Consider the following 24,450-nt stretch of genomic DNA (forward strand, 5'->3'; position numbering starts at 1 on the left):
TCTGTCCCCTGCTCAACCAAGAGTATAATCCTGTATTGTTCCAATGCTGCTCAAATATTTGCAAGGGTGCTTGCTGTGCTTCCTCCAGGTCTCTGCTTTCACTGCTGCTGATGTTCTCTCTGCCGACCCCTGGCGGTCAGCACAGTGATGGGCATATGGCAGCATGCAAGGAGTGAAGATAGAAATAAATGTGAAGTATTATCAGTATTACAGTTTTCAATAGTATTATTCATAATATCCTTCCTATCTCAATCTCAAAAGCCACTTCCCTCACAAAGCTTTCCCCAATCCCCACATGTCTCAGACACAGTCCTCTTGGGAGCTCCCTCCACCACTTGCTCAATCGACCCCAGCCCCTTCTCACACTCAGCCTCTGCTCTCCGATAGAGCGACTGCCAGCCACATGTCGCTGAACACTTGACACTGGCTAGTCAAAACTGAGATCTGCTGTAGGTGTAAAATACATCTATATTCCAGATGCTTTGATAAATAAACAGTTCAAATTTTTATTAATATTTTAATTTTTATCGATTGCATGTTGAATATATTAGGTTAAAATGTTATTCTTTTTTATTTAAAACTTTATGTGTGATTTTTATTATATTCCTATCAGAGAGCACTCTTCTATGATTGTTATTTTCAAGAATCTTTTTATTATCAAATGTTTATTTTCTATAAAAATTAAGAGAATATAGAAATGCACAGGATAAAAAAGGAAAATTCTTTTGTATCACCACTCAGAAAGAAACACTGATGTATACCTTCTAGGATTTTTATTTATAAATACATATTTTTGACAAAATATAGTTCTGACAAAATAGGGATTTTAATCTAAATGTTTTGTCATCTGCCTTTTTTATATAACATAAATTATTTCCTACTTCATTAGGTATTCTCCTACAGCTTTATTTTTAATGTCTGCATAAGTATTTTGTTTATGGATGTGCTATACTTCATTTAGTCAATCTGTAACTGTGCCAGAGATTGGCTAGATGCTCACCGATCCTGTTTTCTCTTCTTGGGCAGAGTGGAAAGTTCCATTTCCCAGCATCCCTTGCAGATGAATGTGGCCATATAACCAGGCTCTGACCAGTAGAATATGATCAGAATGATGTAAGTGGTATCCAGCTAGTACTGGACACTTGGATTTCTTTCCATTTTTGTTATTATAACATCTCTTTTGAGGATTAATTTCCAGATGCAGAATTTCAGGGTTAAAAATACATACTAGTTGGAAATTATTGTCAAAGTTCTCTTCAGACTCATATTCCTTACTAGATGGGAAGCCATTGGAGGCACTTCAATCACTTCTAAGTATGTTATGGGTAATAGGTATGTGTTAAATATTAAGCAAATTAATTATTCAGCTCAAAGTACATATGCATGAGGAATTACTGTTATTTTCAAAATCATGACTTTGAGGTATAGAAACTGCATGAATTGTATAGGTGCTTTCAAGAAATAAGAATTACAGAAACATGGCAGTAGGTAACACTGGTGTGCTTGGCTGGAAACTTTCATTTAAAAGAAGATGTCTCTCTTGTGCCTGTCACGGGGAAGCCCTGGGTCATCAGCCAGTTTGGGTACACGTGTACACCTCCGGTTCCGTGGGTTGCTGGTGTGCAGTGGGCCACTTGCAATTTTATTTTGCATCCTTTTCTTTCTTCATGGATCCTCTGTATGAATCTCATTGCATACATTTGGCCCTTTAGGAGAAACAAATGTTAGATTTGGAAGGAGTGAAAATAAAACTAAATGACCTTTAAGATATTTTCCAAATCTAAAATTCCCTATGAGAGGTTCTGCAAGGAAATGCATATGATCATCTGGGGCTTGGGCCTGCCCGAGAGAGAGCACAGACGAGTCTGGAGGCCAAGGGTCACTCTATTGGGAGTGCAGTTTTCTAGAAGCCCAAACAGCGACAATAGCTTATCTTTTTTTTTTCATCCACAAACCAGGGCTGTTTCTTCATGTTAAAAATAATTGAAGTAGCTTCAACCCCTCATTACCCCAAAACACAAGGTTACATCCAAAATTCTTCCAGAAGAATATGATTTCGCCTCAAGGGGAATTGGAGGTTTCAAGTCCTCAAGATGCTGAAAACAGGAAAAATCCCAGATTCTATTCCTCCTGCAACAAGAAAACTCTCACGTAGGAAGAACTTCTACTGAGTACAATTAAAAAAAAACAAAAACACAGTACATTCCAAATGAATGGGGCCCCCATGGCTCCTGATCTTATTTCTGGGAACTTTATTAATGAATGAAGCACAATCACTATGGAGGGATAAGAAGGAATCCCATCATACTTTTTCTTGAAGGAAATTTGAGTTATAGACAAATGGATTCCAGAACACCCCAAGAAAACAGGCCCCCTGGAAGATCAAAAGATAAAAAAAATAAGAAGATTACCTTTCTGTTTGATGCCAAACAACTTATTGCTGGGTTTGTTTTCTTTCGCTGAACTGACCTGACCTCTTAAGCGGCAGGAAGACTCTCCATTATGGAGGATGAAGAAAGAAACAGTATCTTGTAACCAAATAGCATGCCTCTTGAACAAGTCAGCCAGCAATGGGCTTCGGGGGAGCAAAGCTGCTGACATAAACATCTCTTTGTTTTATTTGGGCCTTTTCTACCCCCCTGGCCCTATGTGAAGACCTCTAAACTATAAACCCATCATCTTCTCAGACTGGCCCAAAGGCAGGGCTCTTAGGTAAGAGCTGACATCTGCTAACTTCTCTTTGCACTTTTTTTTTGTTTGTTTTTTTCATTTTCAGGTAAGAAAGGTGTCTCTGGTAGAAGAGATGCCAACAGATCAAAGTGCACTGGAGCAGAAACGTGACACGTGAGGAAACCGAGGCACAAAGAATTACCTTCTTTTCTAGTGGACTCTCGCCCCACCTCTCCTCCCAGAATGGAAGTTCTAAGAATCCCAAAATCTTATTCTTCAGTATTTTGAATATGCCTGGCATATAGAGGGTACTCAAAAATATTTTTTTTTAAAGACAGAGGGAAAGAAGAGGAGAATCATGAAACTCTTATGGGAGAAATGTTTAAAGCAAGAACAAAACGGCTCGTTCTCCCAACACCTGGGTGGTCAGTATTGACTACTAACACATGTTCGATGCAGCACCCAAAATACGATATAAACAATAGCAGAAGCAATGGCAGAACAAGAGTTCCTAGTCTGAAAGCAGGTTTTTAACTTATGTCAACTTACCCCTGAGAAACAGATCTCAAAAAAGGGCAGGAAAATACTAATTGGCAATAAAGCGAAGCATGTGCCTTTCATTAGGAGTGTGCTCTCCGCTCTTGGCGCGAGCGGTGCTCCCCATCTCCGCATCAGCTCGCCGAAGGAGAACGGCTGCCCAAGGTCCTATCAAATGACACGCTCCAAATGTTCTCTGCCGTTGAGTATACACTTTAAATAATATGGCAGCACGGAGACTTTTTTAAATAATGAAAGCGTTCGGTGGATCCATTTCGCGTGGTGTTCATCGTGGGCAGAGTGGATAAGAATGGCTTGACTGGACGCCTTTGGAGACCAAGGATCAAGGCAAAGGAGAATTCTCCTTTTTTATCCGGGGAGAGTTTTATCCACAAAAGTCACACTGTCTCTCTTATCGGTCACATCATTGGTGATTCTTCCTCCTTCAACGACAGTCACTCAGTGTGACGCCCCTGGTGGATATTCAATAGGTACTATGTGTCTTACGTTTGAATGAAGCCCTTGCCTCTGGGTTGAGCAGACAGCCTCAAACTGCTTTCCCTGCACTTGGACCTGGAGCTCATTGCCCTTCCAGTCCCCTTTCTTTGTCCTGGCCACCTTCATTTTGGCTCTAGCTGTATGAGGTACTTGGGAAAATGACTGCCCCAATCATAATCTTTAAGATCTCTACAGAAAGTGTCCATAACTGGAATTTCCTCATTACTTTAATGTCCTTCTAGTCAGAGCTTCATGGGCCTATTATGTGTAAATTAGAAACACATTATTCCACCAGCAAAGCTTTTCTTTCAAATGTATAGAATTTTATAACCCGTCACAACCTATTAAATTCTGAATAGTTTGTACTGAAACTGACTTTCTTCTGTAAGAAGATGTCAAAGGATCTTAATTTCAGCTAATTCTGGCAACCAAAATGAGTCCCCTCTACTTAATAGCTGGCAGTGCTCTCGGCGCTAAAATGCTTCCAGGAACAATGGGAAATTACTGAGATAATAGTGTGTTTCTTTCGATTAGTATCACCTCTGAAATGTGAGGCTTTTGCCAATTCAGAGCTCCTTTGCTGTCCTTCTAAAGCGGAATTTCCTGAGAAGTTCTTAAATATTATAAAGAGTTGACGTAAATAGACAAGACAGCAAACAAGAAAGCTAATGGACAGAGTTGTGACTGACCTGTAGAGGGTTCTAGAATTTCATGTGGGCTACTTCCAAATATGGGAAAAGTTGGGAGGCGTGAGCACAGAATTCTCTTTAGCTTGTTCCTCCTTTCAGAGCTCAATCCTACTTTTGTTGCTGTTGCTGTTGCTTTCACCTTTGTGGCCATCAACTGAGATATTTCCAGGGATAATATGTCGTGGGCGGGGAAAAGCATCATTTCCTTCACGACCAGCTCAGGAAGTGTGGTGTGAACTCATCACTGGAGTGCAGAGTGTATGTTAGGCATCTAAGCACTGACTTTGGCTTCTTAACTCCAATATTAAACACCAAGGTGATGTTGTTGGGCAAACCGCGGAAACTATGCTTGATGCTTGATAAAGAGTAACTAACACTAATGACTACTATTAATTAAATGCCACACTTGACAAGAAGTGCTTTATGTATGCTGTCTTATGTAATCCTTTTTTAAAAAGCCTATGATGCAGGTTGTATTATTATCCCAAGTATACAGAGGGTCGCCCTAAGGCTAAAGAGGGAGACTCAAGATCTGAATTCATGTCACTCTTCAAAACCTAATATTAAAAAAATTAAGAAAAGACCATCAATTTCTCCAGCATAAGTGGCCAGGATCACAAAAGGGACTCCGAGCCAGACACTGGAACCTTCTGGTTGGTACTCACAGGTGTCCCTGCATTTACTGTATGTTGCCACAAACCTTGTGTTCCCCGATAAGTAGGGATGGTGTGTGTCTGGAGATATTCCTGAAGGAGGAGAGGCCCCATATTCCAGACACACATGTGGCAGGGTCTCCAGGCATTCTACTTGGGGATTGAGCAGTTCAAATGATAGGCTGTCTCAGCATCACGCCAGTGAAGTTTCAGACAAAGAATCGGTCCATTTCAGCGAGTCCATCATTCCAGCAGCTTGGCCCTGTCTACACAAATCAGTTGGCAGGTGTTTTTTCTTTTCTCTCAATGTTTTTTTACACTGTATGATTTTCCTTGCTTACCCTGGCTATTTCTGTTTGATAATTCCTGCCTGAACAACTCTGAGCTTGTTTTAGAAACATTTTATCAATTATGGTTATGGTAATGCCAAATGTGGGTGTGTTTAAGTATTAGTAATAAAAATAATTACATTTCACCCAAAATAATGACATAATTTTGCCATGCTTCATGGGCTATAATCCTTTTATTTGCTTTTTTCTGCATGTGATTTTCAATAAAATTCATTCTCAGCAATAAAATTCTCAAAAATGAAATGCTAAACTTTATTATTTTACGTGACCTGAGAAACTTGTACAATCTCCCCCTTAGGATAGATAGAATTTGGATGTATCACACTTGAACAAGGCTGTCTTTAGTCAAGTGACATTTGAGTTGCACGTGATAGAAATTCACTAAAACTAGATGAAAAACAAAGTGCCCTTCTTCAGGAAAGTGTATTAAAAATAAGAACCAGAACCATACACTCATATACTTTGCAAAGCGATCTGATATTTCAAGTGCCCACTTGGCACCATACATAATTATTACAATATTATTGGCTACGTTCCTTGTGCTTTGCCTAACATGCCCGTGACTATTTTGTAACTAGCAATCTGTACTTCTCAATCCCTTCACCCTTTTCATTCAGTCCCCCAACCCAATTCCCCTTGGGAAACCATCAAGCTGTTCTCTGTATCTATAAGTCTGTTTCTATTTTGTTTGTTCATTTATTTTGTTCTTTAGATTCCACATATAAGTGAAATCATATGTTGTTTGTCTTTCTGTGTCTGACTTATTTTATTTAGCATAACACCCTCTAGGTCCCTCCATGCTGTTGCAAATGGTAAGATTTCATTTTTTTAAGGCTCAGGAATATTTCAAAGGATATGATTGTCTTAATTACTATACTGTACACCTAAAACTAAAACAAAAATGATATTGAACATATAAACTATAATTGAAAAATAAAAATTACCAATCAAAGAAAAAATAAGAACCAGAGCAAAAAAGATATGTCAATTAACAACAAAGTTCAGTTAGTAATTAATTAGAACATCCTTTTGCAAAAGGGTGCTCTGGGTCATCAAATTTCATTCTTCCATTTGTTCATTCATCCACTAATCCATTCTTTAAGATGAATTGAGCATCTATGTCAAGCCAGGTGCTGGAGACAATAGAGATTGGGCTCCAGGGTCCTTGTTCTCAGGGAGCCTCCTCTTCCCTCCCTCGTTATTCCTTCCTTCTGAGCATCTCTGTGTGTGTGTTGTTGAAGAGTTACTGAAAATAGTGCAAATGATAGGAGTAGGGTAAGAAGAAGCTATAAAATGGTCACTCACTCTTAAATCTGTTAAAGCTTAACTTTGGAAACCCAAATTGGGGGCTTGGTTAAGATGAGTCTATACAAGTATATTCTGTGGAATTCACTACTCATTGATTTGAGGACAAACATAATTCAAAGCTTCAAAAATTGAGCTCAGTAGTCACTATGACAGACAGGACCATTTCCTTTGAATGGTACTTAAGGCCCTCGCAGAAGAAATCTCCTAGTGCATCTGTTGCCGTAAGCTTGTTCCCCTGTCCCAATGCACGCATGGTGGTGCTACACACTGCTATGTGCTCTCACAATAACCCAGATGGCTGGTTCAAGTCCAGATTTCAGGACTTCATCCCCAGAGTTGCTGGTTCCTTAGGTTCTGGGAGGGAGCCTAGCATCTTGCATTTCTAGCAAGTCCCCAGGCAATGCTAATGCTGCTGGTCCAGGGACCACATTTTGAAAAGTACTGTCTTAAATAACTGTTATTCAAAATTCCCACAGTGGATGTGAACTCTTTGTTACCAGTCTGTGACAAGATAAGTACAGAAACTAAGTAAAAGGAAGTTTTGGGAATCTTTTACAATTTGACATTGCCACAACATCCAGGTACATGATCAGGGACCATACCTCATTGAATTGGGTATAGATGATCACAGGCTGTCAGATTTGCACGAGGAGTCACAGGTGGTGAGCGCTGCATTCTAGATATGCAGAGAGGGCCTGCATTCTGTGGTAGATTGGAAGTATAAAGCACTGGCCGTTCACCACACTTGAGAAGTACCACTGTCTAAAGCATCATGCCATGTACTATTTCGTTAGCAACATGGTCAACACACAAATGACTCAGGGTCACTCCCTTTCACTTAGCAGGGGACAGGTGGGAAGAGGAAAGGACCAGGTCTTGGCCTGGCATGTTCTACCCACCAGAGGCCCAGGGAGACGGGCAGTGCTGTAGAGAGTGGTCCTGGGTCTGACACTACATATCAGTAGAGTGGGTCAGCCCGGGGCCGAGGAGCTCGGGCTTTTTCTGAGGCAGGAGGTCTGGCCGGGCACAATTTAGGATGCACTGTCCAGTGCAAGGGTCAAACTGGGTAAGCAGGAAACTGGATGCTTCCCTGTGAGTGCAACTTGGGTCTTTCGATAGCGGGCAGTCAGGGAGACTTGAGAACCAATGTAGAAGGTTCTTAATTTTCCATTACCTGAACCCCAGGTCTGGGAAATTGACTTTAAACCTGTGCTTAGATGCTTGGGTATGACTAGGTCTACAGGGGGAGACTCAGAGCAGGCTCCACCACGGGTGTCCCCAGGAAGACCTAACCAGGAAAAGGGAAAGCAAACAAACCAACAACAAAAAACCCTCTTGATCTCAGCTACTGGGCTGGCATTTTCTTTTTTCTTTTTGAACACTTTTAAACAGATCAAAGTTTCCAATGACCTGATTCCTAGTTATCAGGATTCAGCCGTTCTCAGCCTTAAATTCTAAGTCCTCTTGGGTTGTCTAGAAGGAAGCTGGTATGAGTGGGGCTTCCTCTTTGATTTCAAAGCCTGATGGATGTGCCTCAGACTGACTTTGCTAACTGTCTTTCCAAATGGATCTCCTGATAGCTCTATGGTTTTATGAGCAGTGATTTATTTTTTAATACTTTGTACTTCAAGCTCTGATCAATTCAGTGTTCTCTCTAAGCACTTGTACAAATTACATTGCAGCTAGAGGAGGCTGGCGTTTGCAGTATGCCAAGGCCTTATAAGCAGCCATCGGGGCTGTTTGCTCTTCTAGTCCCCACTGAAGTCTGCCCCTCTCAAAGCTTGCTTGGCTGGAATCACCCCAAGAGGAGGTTTTCACTATCTGATATCTAGAAATAGCCATCAGCTTTGTTCTCATGGCCTCCAGTGACTAATTTGAAAGAATGACATTAAGTGCCCACCAGCTACTTCCTGGGGCCTCAGCCTCAGGACAGAGAACCAGCTGCCCCAGGAGAACCAAGGCTGCCTGCCGGCTCAGACCCAGTGATGCTACTGGCTTCTGATAAAAGTGTGACTTTCAAGAGGACCAGCGGAAATCAGCGTCACATGGAGGTCCACACTGAGAGACTGGGGCTTGAATTTTGCTGTATCATTTAGAAAGCTTTTGATCCCAGTTAAAAGGAAAATCAAGCCAAAATGGTTTAACAACAAAGGAAATTGAGTGGCTCATATTGAACGACAGGCAGAGCAAGCTTCTGTGTTGGTTGTTGCAGGAGTTCAAGGATGTCAGTGACTCTTCTCTCCACTCACTATTTTAGCTTCATCCTGAGACTGATTCCTTAATTTCCCTCAAGGCGGAAAGGCTGCGAGCTGCAATCAAGGCTTCCCCATTAGACTCCAGGAGAAAAAGAAAAGGCAGAACTAGTCTCCCCCAACCAACAAAACAGTCAGGCCACTTCAACATGATTGGCTCAGGGAATGCCCTGCACTGATTGGCTACAGTCTGGCTTATCTGAGCCAATCACTGGGCAAAAGAGATAGGATTACCACGGTTAGTTTAAACCCAGTAGAGTCACTCAATGAAGTTGAGGGTGGAGCTGATCACACCAAAAGCAATAATGTGCTATACCTGTTGGAGGAAGAAGGGAGGGATGCTGGGAGACAACCATCATGTTCACAGTGCCAGCTCTGCCATTGCATTCCCTTGACCTTGTCATTTAACCTACCTGAGCCTCAGTTTTCTCACCTATAAAATTCATAACCTTGGTATCCACCTCCTGGCTGCTGTAGGGATTAGGATAACAAAGAACCTTGTACTGTGTGTGGCACACTGCGAGTGCTCAGTAAAGATTCTGAGGGAGGAGATAAACTAAAGTAGGTGCCCACTGTGTTTGGACATTACATTCTCCCACAGGCTTGTTTCAAATGGATCTTCCTCCTCAGTGTACAAGAGAAATGACTTGGACGACAGACTACTCAGAGAGAGACCATTTAAATGCTGATTTATCTGGACATTAGGTGAAAAATTCAAACTAGGCTGTTCTAAAACATGCAAAGGGTATCTCTGAGTAGTGAGTTTATGAATAATAATAATGATAATACTAAAACAAAAACAATAAAATGAAGACAAATGAGAAGAAGTATCAATAGTTATAATTTACTGAGCACTTCTGGTGTTAAACTTTATAAGTACTTTACATGAGTTGTGAACCTGAAACGTCAGTTTTATTATACCTATTTGTACACAAGAAACAAACTTACAGAAGTGAAGAAGTTTACCTGAAGTCAATAGCCATTAAATGACAAGATTTGGACGTGAACACACATTAATAGGACTCCAAAGTTCCTTTCATGCATTCTCCACCCAAACTTGCAAAGGAGGGTGCCCTCACTCATTCATTCATTCACACATTCATTCATTCCCTCACCCTCACTCCCAGCAGATGGCCCCTGACCCCCTGCCATGCGTGGCATTGGGGGAAGGATGAATAGGACACGGCAGCAGTGCCTCGGAGAAGTAGACCGTGTCCAAGTCCTGGGATTCCAGGCTTATTTTAGGAGTTCCCCAGGGCAAGGTTGTGGGGAGCGGGCCTTTGCGCCTTTTCTCAGTCAAATGAGAACTGTTGAATCACTAATGATGATGGAGGCCCGGCAGCTCAGGGCACAGCGTGCTCCACGGCCTGCGAGACACAGGGGGCTGCTCTCTCCCCGCAGCAAGTCTGCCATCTGCTCTCCTCCATGAGACAGTTTAATCTTGAGCTATCTCAGGGTGAAGGGGGTCGGAACGTCAGAGGTCACCTTAGCTCCCCATAACTCTGCTCCAAAGCAATGATTGTTTCAGAGGAAAATGGCTGTGACCCGTCAGATTCTTCCTTATTCAGAATCTGGACTAGGCTAAGAGAATGTGTTTTGGTTTACATTGGTGATTCTATTTCATTCATCCAACTGTGTTGAGATGGCCTGTGTGATGGGGGTTGTGCTGAGGGCTGAGTATATGCAAATGAGTAAGCATCACAGTTGCCCTTGGCCTCTGGGGTCTGCTGGCTGCAGAACACACACAGAATATTGTACGCATTAGAATGCAGGGTCTGGCATAAATAACGCCCCACGTTGTATTACAATACCTTTTACTACAAAATCATAAGCATGTAATTCTATAACATAACACTATCACACTCAAGCACACCATATGACATTTTAGGTGAAATATCCAAATTAAGCCTATAAATTATTACACCCATATTATAATTCTACCAACCACACTCAAGTAGGCATTACTTCTGCTGGACCCTGTAGAATAGTCCTGCTATGCCCCAGAATGGCTAAACAGGATGTTATAATTTGTCTTAAGTTTTGAAAAATGAGTTCAAACTGGTAAACACTCACTATATCAACTGCCCATCCATCTGCCCCACAATATCCATCTTCTACCCTGTCTCCCCTGACCCTTCCTCAAGGACACTCTTTCCCCACAATGACTCCCAACTTCCCCATGAGCCCAAAACAGAGGGCTCCAAGAGCCTACCCCAGAACTGCAGCAGCCTCTGTTGTGATTGCTCTTCGTCTGGGCCTACCAGCTGTTAAATATTCTGGGTGTCCCTGCTGAATAAAGGCGGGTGGTTCCTGGGAGTAGAGGAGTGGGGAGGAGATGTGGGGACCAGCTGGAGGGAGGATGCCCTCAAGCACAACATATGTTGTCTCCTTGGAGCTGTGACCACACTTCAGTCGTGTTCCCCAGAACTTCCCAAAGGTCTTTTCCCATTACCCCTACCCTGCATTCACCCCTGCTGCTGAAGACTGCCAGAGAATCAGGAGTGGCTCAGAAACAGCGGGCCCCCAATGTTGGGGCCTGCCCCTGGGGTTCAGCCTCAGGGCCCTCCGACCACTTAGCTTGTTCATTGTGGGAATGAAGGGCTTTCACTTTGTATTTTGTAGGAATATAGGACTCAGCAACCAGATGCCCAGACCCCTTTAACTGATAATGGTGACTCTCCATTCATTAGAAGACTTTTGGCTGCTAGTTTAAAAACAAATCCAACTGGCTTAGACAAAGGGGAAAATTCCAAGGAAAAACAGCATAGACTGCGAGCATGGTTCTCTCGCAGCATCTGAGGATCCCAGGGATCTCACTGTCTGTGCTCTGCCCTCCTTGGGGTTACCATCAGCCTCAGGTAGGCCCCCTTCATTGCTGCAAGATGGTGGACAGCAAGCAAAATCAGAACAAGACTATATGTTCCGGTGTTTCTGTCCTCCAGAAAAAAAAAGAAGGAATTCTTTTACAAAAGCCCTCTAGTGGGCCCACCCTTGTAAGTCAGTCAGAAGCAGGCCACATGTTCACTCTTGTTCAATGGCACGAAGGGACTGCAGTCACCACTACTGGCTTTTTCATCAAGATTTGCCCCTGGAGTTGGAATCCCTATATGTACTGCCAGCAAATGAATGTCAGTGGGCACCCAGAAATATCTGTGGCTGGAACCTACAGAAAGAGGAAGGCAGAGTTAGAGAAGATAGTGCAGCGAGTAAGATGGGGAGCACAGGAGTGTGTCACTAGAGATTAGAAGTTAAAAGGCAAAAAAACCTGGTTGGAATGCTGGCATTACTTGGGTCATTGTTTCAGTTATTAATTGCTGCATAACCATCACCCCAACACTTGGTAGGTTCAAATCACAATCATCTATTATTGCTCACTGGTCAGCAAATCAGCTGGGTGGTTCTGCTAATCTGAGCCAGACTCATCTGAGCTCATTTGGACTCTTAAATGTCTGTAGGAGGCTAACTGGTCTAGAATGGTCTCAGTAGGGGCAGCTTTTCTGCACCACGTGGTCCCTCATCCTCCAGTAGGCTAGTCCGGTTTGTTCACCTGGCATCCCAGCAGAATTCCAAGGGGAAGAGCAGAAGTGTTGGAGGTCTAGGCTCAGAGCTGGGCACTGTCAGCAAAGCTTCATTCTATGGGCCAAACACAAGCCAGGGAACCAGTCAAAAGCTGCAGAGTCACACTACAGAGTATACATTCTGGGAAAAGCAAAGAGTTGTGGCCACCTTGGTAATCAATCTACCATTGTGACCTTTGCAAGACACTTCTCTTCCATGTACCACATCACCTCTAAAATGAAGCTAATAATAGTACCTGCCTTAGTCTCGTTGAAGATTAAGTGAGAAAATGCACATAAAGTGTTTAACACAGTGGTAAGTTCATGGTAAACATTAAATAAGTATTAGATTTTATTATGCTTATCTTTATGATTGTAGCTAGTGTTGTTATCATCATTATTATAGTTGTTATAATGATTATCATGATTTTGAGTGTCTATGAGCTGGATTATGACTCCCCCTAGGATACAAGTTTAGTACAATAGTTCCCAAAAGCCCAGACTTCATGGAAACCCTAGCTGGCTCCCAGAAACCTGCTATTCAAGGGAGGGTGACTTCAGAGGTGTCCCCATCTGCCTTTCTGCTCCACTTGGCTGCTTGGTGAATGCTGTTCACTCTGTGAGTGGGGGGTGGCTATACTGGCTGCTTGGAGGCCCTGAAATGTACCCCTCAATTGGAACCCTCCAAGGAGAAGTGGTTAGGTGCTATTTCAACAGAAACCACTCGCTTTGCTGGTGTGCCTCCTGGAGGAAGGGAGCAGGCTTCACTCTGGGGACGGCTGGTCGTCTGCTGTTCCACCTGTGCCCAGTGCCCAACTCTCTCGAGGCAATAACATTGCTTAGGGTACCCAGAGGGGGCCATGAGGGAGGGAAGAAGAAGGCCCCCAGCCACATAGCACACCTACTCCAAGGCAGTCCTCCAAGAATGAAAACCAGTCGACAATTTCTTGGAAAGGGGAATTTGTCTCTTAAATCTGCAAGAAGGAAAAGGGTTGTTGTTTTTTAATGGCTGTTTTTTAAGGGTTGTTGTTTTTGTTCCTGATGGAACACCCTCCCGGTGGTGGTCCTGGCATTTACACCCTGCACAGGCTCTGACAGCACCGAGGACAAGGACAGAAAGCACAGGAGCCTTTTCCGAAAGGCAGCCACTAATTTCATTGCCACCATGGTTTTCCCATCTGCTCAGGGATGGGCCAGACAGTTTTCCATGTGTAATTCATAGCTCTTTGTAATTTAGGCTCACACAGAATCAACAGCTTGATCAAGAAGCCCTGGCGAGAACTCAGAGGGTGACCCAGTTTCTGTCCTCGTCCACAGCCGGCGCTGGGCCCTCGCCTGTGAGCTCAGCTTCTCTTGGTTCCACTTCTCAGAGTCTGTTTCTCTCTCTCCCCACCACGTCTTGCAGCCCCTCGAAATCTTTTTTGTCTGTCCCTTTTATCAAACACTAGATTTCCACCTTCCAAATGTGCCATTCTAACCAGATACCTCCCATAAATTATACTGCTGTCCCCACATCCCCTGGCCAGGGCTAACCTGGAGGCTCGGTTCCCATTCCTCAGGTCTTTTCTCTGGGTTCCAGCCATGCACTTGCGCAGAACGTATGTAAAATTCTGCTGACACTGAGAATTCATTTGGCTTTCGATGCTCCAAAAGGCACATGGGAGGAGGCATGGTTTGTGTAAACTCAAAAGCTATCAGACAGCTTTGCTTTTTTCCTCTGAGAATTGGAAGATGGCTTCTCATGGAAGTTCTCTGAGTTACACTTGAAGGTCAGGTACATTCTTCTGCTTAAAGAGCTTTGGTTCTATTTGTGCTGTCAGCCTCCTGCTTTCAAATGGGCCAGGCAAGAGAATAAGGCCCATTTGCAAGATCAGATGCAAGCCTGTCACTGCATTGCCACTATAGCAGAGGACATCACAGAGTCAAGGCCTTAGAGCATCTGACTTCATCTCTTCATTTTGTAGAGGAAGAAACTGAGGCTCAGAAACAGGATATGGCTACTTAAGCAGCTGGTCATATGGTATATCATGTCAACAAGTCCTTAATTTTCTTCCAGTAAAACAACATTGTTACAAAGCACCTGGCACCTTTTTAGGTTCTTTACCTTCTATCTTGTTCAATCCTCATAAAAGCCCTATAACACTAGGATTTCTTGGTATCATTCTCATTTCATAGATGAGGAAACTGAAGCAGAGAGAGATTAAGTAACTTTTCCAAGGTCACACAGTATGAAGCAGCAGAACTAGGGCTCAAACCCAGGTAGCCTGGCTCTAGAGTCAGTTGGGAGAATGAAGTTTTAAATTTTTATCAGAAAGAACTGATAGGAAACCAAGGACCTTGACTAAGAACATAACGCACCTTATTAAATTTTCTCTTGAAAACTTAGGAAATGGCTGCCAAAGCCCCAAAGAGGAGGAAGAACATGTAAAGGAAGTGATATGAAAGAAAGAACCAAGCAACATGACTTACAGAACCCATCAAGTTATGGTCCAGGACGTGATTTGGCTCTTCTTAAAGGTTAAGTTACACCGAACTCTCTGAAACAGCAAATGCCTGGCCTGGGAAACATGTGCATTTAGGACAACAGACACGACTGAGATGCAAACTGCCAAGGAGACTCAGGTAGATAAGCCCATGCCCACTCTCCCCATAGTACTACCCTTATTAAAGGTGCCGTTCTGCTTCTTTACTTATCAGACTTGGGGAAATGCACAGATAGAAGTAGAAAGAGGACCCCATCTCTATCCTCAGTTCTGTAGTTGGTCAGGGAGCCCAACATGGCAGTCACAGCTGCCTTCTCCCCCCACGCTCTGCCAGCAACTCAGTTGGATGGATTCTTTATCTGATGAGAGACCAAATCTTTGATCCAGATGATCAGAGTATTTAGTGGTCCTGTCTTTACTGAGTTGTCTCAGTCTCCCTTTGCCAGGGATGATTGGGTGAGGATGTAGTAGGACATGGCCCCAGTGCGTCCCTTGGGTTCCACACAGCAAATTTCAAAGAATAAGAAAGGTATGCAAATGAAGTATTATTGGCTAAAATATTGTTGCCAAAAACTTGAACTTGAACCTGATCAAGCTTTTAGATTTAACTAACAGTTTATAGGAAATACAGGGGAAAGGAGTCTGATATCTTTAATAAACTGGAGAGAGAAAGAGCTTGAAATTTAAAGCCTAAAAGGAACTTAAGATATATGAATTAATTGTCATGTATGGGTCTTATTTGAATTCTGATTTGAACAAAAAGCCTCTTCATGTCATTAAGAGGTGACTGACTATTCAGTAACTTCTACTTTTCATGTTTAATAATTTAAATATCATAGATTATTATTGGTTAAACATTAATGTTAAAAATTTTAAATACAGAGCATTATAGGGACAATGAATATAATATTCATTTCAAATGATATACATATTTTTGTTGTGAAGTCCTCAGTAACAAGATTTCTAAGCATAAAATACATTCCATTTGCATGAAATTATGGAGGGGAAGTAGAGAATAAATAGGGCATTTACGAAAATAAAGAAATATAAAATTTCAAGAGTTTCCTTACATATTTTTAAAAAGCAGTAAGGTGGGTGTCAAATTGCCATAGGACTTAGATTCTGTGGGTACCTTTAAAAGGTTAAGTAGCAGTTCTATTTTGTAATATCAGTGTTGTTTAGGACCCATGTGATTCTTGCACAAAACGATCCCTTCTTTGATTGTTCAGAGAAAGATCCCTGTGTGATGGGGACAGTGGAGATGAAAAATTAATTATTCCTTCAGGAACAACACACGAGGCCCAGTTCCCCTGGGGGTAGACTGGCAGAGACTGCGACCTGGTTTTTTGTTTGTGTGTGTGTGTTGTTTTGCTTTCAGCAATTAGAGAGCAGTCCCTTGCCCTTTCTCAGGGCTTACTTAAAATGTCAAGAAGGGATCTGTGCACTGTTCTCAATGACTGGGCCTAAGCATTAGAAAACCCAAGGATTCTGCTTGTCATCTATATTTACTCATTCATTGGACAAATATTTATTGACCACCTACTGCACACATAGCCCAAGCATTGGGCAGAATTATCTGAATTTCATAGATTCTGGGACGTGAATTTTTTCAGCATGTTTGTCTTTGAATTTTGGACATTTCTATGACAATGCTTTTTGTTCATTTTTAGCTTTTAGCCCCACAAACAATTCCATGTCTTACAACCAAGATTTGATGGAAAAGTACTTTGTCCATGACTTACTTCTCTGCTTTCATCCAAAGAGAAAATATGCAAGATAAGAGAAGGCAAAATTCACAAATCAGCAGCTTTTGGAGCAAAAAAAGTCCTGGAGCTTGATGGTTCAAAGATGATCTGTGTGTTTCATTTACTCATGCTCTTCTTTGCCTTAGAAACATATCATTAAGTAAGTATGGATTATTTATTCTTATTCTATAGTTCTTCAATTCCCAAATGACTTTTTTATTGCTGAAGAGAGAGGTGCTTTCTACCCAAAAACCCATTTGGAAATTGATTTTTGATCTGTTGTTGAAGCCATAATTTCAGGAGACTGACATCTTTATCACGCCAATAGAAACTAGTTAGAAATCATTTTAATCAAGCAAAAGAAAGGTTTTTCTATTTCTTTTATTCATCTAAACAATTTATCGAGTCCCTATGATGGATCAGACACTGCCAAGTATTATTAGGGGACAGGGACAAATGAAATATTATCTTTGCCTTCATGGGACTTCCAATCTAAAGGGAGAGGCAAACTCGTGAGTCATTAACGCTCATTTAAGGAAGAATGAAATGAATACTGTAGCCAAGACCCAGGGGTGTCTACATCAGATCCGCACCACTCCACAGCAGTACACGGACCTTAAATTGAACAGACTAAGGCTGTTGTCCCCTTTGCTCCCCAATGTGGGTACAAAAGAGAAAAGACCCCACGTGGAGCTCAGAACAATGTCTCAAAGCAGCACTTCCATGGTTGATAGAAAGAGACAGCCCCGCCCACTGCAGGATGGCAAGGACTGCATATTTTGAAAACTGCACAGTCAGCCAAATTTTCCATTCCCCTCCACCTGCTGTTGTTGGCTTCTACCCAGTGATAGATCCCAGTGGTAGGTCCTACTGGTCATCTGTTCACTCCCGACTCTTTGTCCTGTCCTTCTTCCCTGTCCAGCACCTCCCTGACCCCTGTCAACCCTTTCTATTGTCTTCACCTCTTTCTGAGCTACAAGCTCTCCAAGGGCAGGCAGCAAGCCTGTACATCACAGGATAGACCCTAAAAGTTAATTTTGCTATTTCAAGGAAGGAAGAGAAAGAAGGGAAGATAGTGTCTATTCTTGAATCTGTGAGCTTAATAAACCAAAGGAAATGTGGGGTCCACCACACAGCAGGAAATTGCACCTTGGAGAGCTGAGGAAGTTCAACTCTGGGTTTCCCCTGCTGAAAGGGTCTGAGAGCAGTGAATCTCAGCCCAGTGCTTTGCCCGAGCCCACGTTGACAGCTGATATTCGTGCGAATGACAGGTAGTTGGGGGCCTAGTCAATTTACCTGAATCCCTAGAGCATTGATTTTCAAGCCACTTTTCCCTCCTGCCTGGTATGCAAGTGATTAAAAGTGAAGTTATTAAAGAGATGATATTGAAGTCCCTCTAATTTATGGAAGAGGGAAACAAGTCATGCACAAGTTTTGTTATTTTAGTTTTAGAAACAGATTTCTTGAGACAAATCATTCTGTATACACCCCAACAACACCAGCGGCCCCCCACCCAGCACAGCTCGGCCAGAGCTTACCTGCCCCTCCCCAATTCAGACCCAGGAGTCAGAATCTGAGACAACAGGAACTCTACACTCAGCCAGCGCCCAACATGGTCCTGCTTTCTTCTTTTAACCCACAAGATCTATAAACAAAAAGAAGAGAAGAAACATTACCATTTTTTTAAAAAAATCACCCATTCTAAATATGTTCATACTATTAAAAAACAAAACACAGTAAAAACCTTTATTTCTAGTACACACAGCTTTGTGCTGCCTAATTTTGAGAACTCTGTCATGTACAATATTTGGGACATACACATACTAAAAATTAATTATTGCTTATCTCAATTCAAATTAAACTAGGCGTTTGTATTTATCTGACAATCTTTTTTTTCTCCTAAACTTTATTTTCAATAACAATTTACATTCCATATTATTCAGTCTCTATGTGGCTTCTTCTGTAGATCCTTGGTTATAATTCTTCTCTTCAGCTAGTCTTCAGTTGGTGATTCAGGCTGATTGATCTATAATCTAGCTGTCAAACTGGTTTGGTGCTGTAGGAGGTGAGTGTAGCTTCCACCTACGTGGCCACCATCTTGGATCTCCTCTGTCTGACACTCTTCTCACTCACCGACACTTTTATATGACTATTTCTTCTGATCAAAGGGGTTTGAAATAATAAGTACCTAATAATGCTAGCCATTCAAGTATTAAACAGTCTATCAAAGGAAAAGGAGTAGCATCCCAGAAATCATAATACGGGCAGAGGTCTCACTCACCTATAAGAAGGAGAGCAGCCCTGGGGAGAAGGGAGAAGGGAGGCATCTGGCAGCAAAGTGAAGATAGAAGAGGATGGACAGAGCATCATCTGAGGACCACAGCTTGTGTGGGGCAATCCAGTGCCACCCCAGAGAGAGCCTGCTCTGCCCAGTCCCGTCTCCTTCCTCCTGGGCCTCTAAGAAAGTGAAGAATGAGACCTAGTCCAGTGCTTTGGAAACCATAATATTCCAACAGAGGAACCCAACTGGCTTTCGGCTTTCTCCCCTTCCCTTTGCCTCTCAGCCCAGGGCTTTCACACATGTTCTCATAAAGGCGAGACAAATATTTATAGGAGGAAAATATTAATTTTGCTTTGATAAGCTCAAAGAAACAGTTAAATTTGTATGTGGATTTTTTAATCACAGTATCTGGAGTATATAAACATGGTACACATTATCTCCCCCTCCCCTTTTTTTTGTGGCCTCAAAATTTGATCCAAGTCTGGGAGTTAAAAAGTCCCATTTTGTGTAATCAGGTTTTGGTTGAACATGATTGCTGAATTATTTTAAATTGAAGACACATGTCTGGAGGCTGAGCTATATGTATTATTTCAGGATGGTGTCCATTAGGTCTTATCCACAGGGGCTATCTTCAACTTTTGCCACATTCAATGCATTCTTTATACATCAGTATTTGCAAAATGGTGGATCACATATAAGGGAAAATTGGAGGGAATATGGTACTCGTTAAAGGGTGATTTTTTGAAATTATCTTGACTGCATTTTTCAGACCTGTTTCCAGTCTCCCCTGCTAAGGGTCCCAGAGCTAGTTGGAAATTTTCTGGGGAAAAACAAAGAGAATATTAAGACAATAACAGTGCATAAATGAATAAAACCCGGCAGTTGTGCAAGACCCTTTGCAAGGCTGTGGCTCTGAAAACTTTACAACTGAATCAACATTTACTTTAACTCCTTGTCAGCCCTAAACACTTTAAGTGTCTTAATTGCAAATCTAAATTGTTGCCACTGCCGAGAGCTTTTCCCTTTGAGTGCACTTGTCCCTGAACTGAGGCTTTTGTCAGACTTCACCTGGCAAGAGCAGCTCGTTGATTTTGTAAATTGTTGCATCATGTCCGGCCCTGACTTGCAGGTTGATGGCTCTCCATGAGCGGTGCAGGGGCTGAGGGAAACTCTGATGCTCCAGCAGTCCGGTGTCGCGGCCGCACCAGTCATCACTCCAAAGATGGCCTCTGTGCTAAGAGCTGGGGAGTCTGTTGCATGATTGTTTTAAAGCATTATTGAGGTATGACTTCCAAACCATAAAATTCACTTATCAGAAGTGTTCAATTCAATGATTTTGGAAAGTTTACAGACTTGTGCAACCATCACCATTATCTGACTTTACAACAAACCTTGTGCCCATTTGCAGTCACTCCGCATTCCCACTCCCCGCCCTTAGTAATCACGACTCTGCTTTCTGTCTATAGATTTGCCTCTTCAGGGCATTTCATGTAAAAGAAATCAAAGAACACGTGGTCTTTTTTTGTCTGCCTTCTCTCACTTGACGTAACATTTTAAGGTTCATCTATGTTTCAACGTATCCCAGTGCTTTTTTTTATTGCTAAATAATATTCCAGTGCATAGATATACCACATTTGGTTCACCAGTTCACAGATGCTTATTCAAGTTGCTTCTACTTTGATTTGAAATAAATCTGATACAGGATGGTTAATGTCATTCACAGTAAACTGTAAATTGGATTTACTTAGTATTTTTAAGGGGTTACCAAGGCTCTCATTCACGTTGTCTGCTGGGACATTCCAGTTCCAGAAGAAAGTAGGCTCCTGAGTGCTTCAAAAAATAATATTGATCAGTGAAAACCTTAGTGATTATAAGACATGAAATGATTAAGAAAACAGGAGGGGCAGCACTAGAAAATTTCGAGACTAAAAGTGGTCTGGATGGTGGCCTCAGTTCCCCTGTGCCAGCGCTAACCCGGAGTTAAAGGGCCCAGACCCACCGGCCCCATGGCCATTCCTGCTGGCAGCTGCAGCGCACGCTGCCTGATTTCTGAAGGCCTGCTGACTTCAATAACATGGAGGCCACTCAGACAGGAGTGAAGTTGGAAGTGGCAGGAAGGTGAACAGGTCATAACACGGGAACAGAGTTGTCAGGCTTTGTTTATTTTCATGCCTTCTAAGACTTCGGCGACTGATAGGAGATGCTGGCCTCTCTGTCATGAAGGAATGAGTGCTGTACATGATAGGAAGGCAGCTGTCTCAAAGAGTGCCCTTGCACGTGACCCCCAAATCACCCATCTAGGTCCCTGAAAAACCCACGCTATGATCCTTCCCTCAGGAATCCTCACAGAAAGCAGGTATGCACAAAACAACTTAGTTTATAGAACACGGTGCAGATCAAAGGAAAAGCCCAGCATTCTCGTCCTGGCTTGCCGCTAACCCTGTCGGTGGCCTGGGCCAGGTCGCTAACCTCCCTGGGCCTTGAGTGAAATAAGGGAAGTTGACCTTGCGATTCTTGCCTAAAGTTTTTTTCTACTTGCAATATTCTGTTTCTCTGATGACTTTGAAACTTATACTTTTGAAGCCCACGTTTAAAAGCTAAGCCAGTATTATCATCTCATGAGCAATCAGCTTACTTATGTCAAGAGACTCAGTGCGGAACGCCAACTGCTGACTACTTAGCATTTGGAACACGACTTTTTTCATGCCACAGCATTCCCAGTGGTGCCCCAACCTTGTTTTGCAGATAGGAAAATTGTTGTTGATATTTCTACATATTCTCTTGCAACTCGACTAGCTTCTTTGTGTCAGAGTTGGGAATTGGACCAACATTTTAGGGCTTCCAAGACCTTTATTGTATCAATTAATCCAGATTGCCTGGGAGCAAAGAAAATAATCACCCAAGAGCTTGTGTAAAATAATCCACCATTTAAAAAAAATCTCTGACTCAGTGGCCAAAAAAAGCCTTTCTTGTTGTTGTTTTTGTTGTATGGCTTAGGCTCCTATTGGAATGGTGAGACGTCCCTGGAGAAAGAGGTTGGAAGGGGCTTGCAGTTCAACAGTAGGTGGTAAGGCTTTACTCTCCCAAGAAGAAAGCATGCTTCCTGCTGAGAAGAATGTCAGCACATCTTTTACTCCCTTTTCCCAGGCTGCCTATGTTTTCTCTCCCTCTTGCCTGTGGAGCAATCTGACATCTCTTGCCCAGCCTCCCAGACACAGAGCCAGCTCCTGAAGGCTTAACACTGTTTTCATTAGGACTTTCAAGTACATCTCTTCTTAATGGAAGGCAGCAATCTTAGCCACTTCCCCATGGCAAGAACCAGACATGGAGTTTCCAGGGATGCCTGCTCCCTTCAACTCCATGCAGAACATTCCAGAACCCCAGCCTTTTGACCATTCTCCAAAGCCAGTGACCATCCTGGTAGTGAAAGAAATCTGGGGACAGATGGTATGAAATTGAAATTGTATTATCACTACCCTCACTCAAATCCTGGCTCGTGGTTTTGGCAAATCTCCACTGAACTCCATGCCTCTCATGCTGGCCTGTTGGAGGTCTGCGTCTGAATGTGGATGCCTGAACATCAGGGCTGACAGAGAGGCAGCACATTAGGAGGAAACTGCATTAGTGTCGTGTGGTCCCTCCAGACCAATCTGAAACACATGGACAATTGAAGAAGTCCACATGCCACCAGACGAATGAGGAGGGCTCTTGTCACTTGTAGACCCATCTGTTGTTGAAAAATAGCCTGTATTCGTGAGAAGCCATTCTGGGTTGGAAAGGGAGCCTAGTCCTTGGGATAAAAAAAAAGCTGCAAAGGTTCTTTTTCTGACGTTCATTTTTTAATTTAGCTGAAAGAGAGTCTCATAAAGCCATCAGAAGCAAGCACACAGCATTTGTGGGAAGTTTCTGACGTCCTCTTCTGATTCACTGTAGATGTCTGACGACCCCTCTTTGTTTCACTTCTCTCGTCAGTAAGATAGAAATGGTCAGTATTCACACTACAAACCAAGTATTAACAGCCCGGGCTGATTTCTGGAAGGCACTGAGTGGGGGGCAAAAGGGAGCAACAGGAGGAGGAAGAGTCTGTCCCTTGGTGCACTCTGGAGGGATGGCGAAGATTCCCAGCGGAATGTGCAGCATGCTGGTTCCAGTGCCTCCCATTGCCAACTTTGATAGACGCCACCAACAATGCATGGAGCAGTCAGGGTGCTTGGGTGGGGTCAGCCCCTCGCCTGATGGTGTTCGTTTATTCTCATGGTAGAGAACTACATTTCCCCCTCTCCTAAATATTTCAAAACAGTACAAGTATTGTGTAAGTCCATACACGTGAAAATATAAACTTTAAGTTCTCTGAGCAAAGGATTTTAAAGAATACACAAAATGACGTATTGCATTTCTCTACGCTCTTACTAAAAAAATCAATTTATTAATGATTAAATTATGCATGTGTTATTCTATCCCATTGTCATTCCAAAAGGAGGAAGGAAAGCAGGGAATTTGGGGTTCAGTTGTTTGCATTTTAAAATTTCTGCTCCACCACTAATTACTTGGATGACTAGAGTCTGTGCTTTAGCATTTATATTTATAAAAATAAGCATAACAACAATTACGATATTATTTTTATTATTATGCAACTTCAAAGGATTATTATGAAAATGAAAAGTTGCATGCTTTTTAAATTGTAAAGCCCTTCTCAAAAGTTAGTTATCATCTCTATAAGGGAAAAAACAGTAAATTCACCAAAGCATCTGGAAAAGGTTTGTCTTCTATACAGCGCTGTGATTAGTGAGTGTGGGATGCAAGGAAAAATTCTGACAATACTGAGATGAAAAGTGAGCTGTTTTGAGTAACATCCTCGTCTGTGGTTCTCTCTGTCCAATTCTGTCTCCAGAACGTCCTTGCTTCTTGAGATGGCTTCTATACGCTTCAAAACAGGGAGCTGTTGTTGACAAAGAGTTCCAAATTGTGACAGAGAAAATGCCGCTGCCATCTCTGGTCTCATCCAACCCCCTTTCCTTGGGGATCAGACACATTTTCCTGGCAAGATGTTCATTATGCAGAGTTTGCTTTGTAATTTCCTTCAACTTCTGCTTGCGGGCAGGGTAAACTGTGCCTTTACTCCAGGATTCAGGAGAGTTCTGAGGAAGGAGAAATTGGAGTCAGTTGTGGGGACACTGCTGGAATGGTGCCATCAGACATGGGCTTCGACAGTATTGTCTCCATCATAGTTGACTGTAAATGATTCATTACTTTCTCACAAACATTATTGTTAAAAAACACTGGAACCTGAGGTTTCTAAATTAATAAAACTCCTTATTGACAGTACACTATTTCTTTAATAACTTATTTCTGACATGGGCTCATTGTATGAAGATATACTGATCTGTCCTTAAATGGATCGCAGTACTGCCTTCCCACCCATAGTCA

The 24,450-nt window shown here is 42.4% G+C and overlaps 1 long non-coding RNA gene across 6 annotated transcripts in view; it reads right to left on the reverse strand.

The window, feature by feature from the left end:
* Positions 1-851: 851 nt before the first annotated feature.
* The window catches only part of LOC119035257 (uncharacterized), a 34,056-nt gene continuing 10,457 nt past the window's right edge, over positions 852-24,450 (reverse strand). For 2 of the 6 annotated variants that reach the window (XR_005079749.2, XR_008391261.1), the window contains exons 3-7: positions 19,024-24,161; positions 18,281-18,387; positions 16,740-16,883; positions 12,505-12,590; positions 9,840-12,120 (exon numbers count right to left, since the gene is read on the reverse strand). This is a non-coding gene — a long non-coding RNA (uncharacterized LOC119035257). Of the gene's footprint in view, positions 1,707-9,839; positions 12,121-12,504; positions 12,591-16,739; positions 16,884-18,280; positions 18,388-19,023; positions 24,162-24,450 lie in introns of those variants that run through there. The other 4 variants (XR_005079751.2, XR_005079750.2, XR_008391262.1 and 1 more) reach the window with 4 other exon arrangements.

Source organism: Artibeus jamaicensis, unplaced genomic scaffold (genome assembly GCF_021234435.1).
Source record: "Artibeus jamaicensis isolate MK-2021 breed Jamaican fruit bat unplaced genomic scaffold, CSHL_Jam_final contig_3230, whole genome shotgun sequence".
In the NCBI taxonomy this organism is placed as follows: Eukaryota; Metazoa; Chordata; class Mammalia; order Chiroptera; family Phyllostomidae; genus Artibeus; species Artibeus jamaicensis.